This window comes from Pleurodeles waltl, chromosome 11, assembly GCF_031143425.1.
Source record: "Pleurodeles waltl isolate 20211129_DDA chromosome 11, aPleWal1.hap1.20221129, whole genome shotgun sequence".
In the NCBI taxonomy this organism is placed as follows: domain Eukaryota; kingdom Metazoa; phylum Chordata; class Amphibia; order Caudata; family Salamandridae; genus Pleurodeles; species Pleurodeles waltl.
In genome coordinates, this window is record NC_090450.1 from 679,479,451 (window position 1) to 679,480,635 (window position 1,185).

A 1,185-nucleotide genomic window follows, 5' to 3' on the forward strand; every position below is an offset into this window, starting at 1 on the left:
TCAATTCACTCACAGCTATTTTATATTTTATGTTGTGATTTTCTTTTCACAAAAATGAATGCCTGGTGTTTATGAACGTGTTAGACAAATCACAAAACTAGTACACGAGGTAGCAATAGAAATAAGCACCATTTTCGGAGGGTAAATAAGGATCCCTTGTGCCAATTTAGTTAGCTTTTGGTCTACTCAGGTCGCCATAATTTTTCTTATGCATTTATTTCTAACTAGATAATTTTGTGTAATTCAATATATGCCCTTTGACCTCAAAACACGGCCAGATTTACATGACTTCTGCATTAAGTGATGATCATGGGCTGTAAATGTTCAGGACATTTATTTTTAAAAACATTTACAGTAAAGTAATTGTGTACTCCGTACCTGCAAGGATAACCATTCTCCTACTCACCCCCATATTTTCACAAATGAAGGATGTAGAATTATCCCACTGCTATGGTTGTAACTCTCTAGCGGCCATCATTGGAATATACAATTGCTTCTGCTATAAAGTTCCATTTTATTCATGAATGAGGCTCTAAGGAGGCCTGTGCTTAGTTTGTTGCAGTGGTTGCAGGTGGTGGGCACCAGTGATCAATTTTATGGACTCAAACGTATTTTTCATCAGTAGATTTTAACACAAAGCAAGAATGGAAAACATAACCTGCAACACTGAGATAAAGAGATGGGAAGTCTAGGAAGGTGCAAGAAAGAAGCATGAGATGGCTTCAAGCCCCGCAAACCTTTGTATTTGGCAATCTTGACACTCAGCAGAGCTTATGGCGAGTTCCTAAGAAAAACTTTGGGACCGTGTACTTATTTTTTTACAAATTAATTAGAGGAGGAGGGAAGACATCCACAAGATTCCAGTGTGTGTTCGCAGGTAGGTGGCATATATTGAATGATAGGAAATGAAGAAATACTGGCTTATATCAGAATGCTACCATTCGAATAGAGCATACAACACTTAAACCCAAACACAGCCCTTTGAATTCCCTGTACATATGAGCTTATGCGTTGGTGCAAGCCTTGAATAGGTCTTTATACAAAGTGGGGATCTGGTTTACAGAGAACCAATAGATTCCTTGACAGGTGAAGGGTGGAGTATCTGTGGAAGTCAATCACGAGTCAGACTCACCATCCAAAAACTTCCAGTGAATAGATTAATATATCACTTTTATATAGACCGAC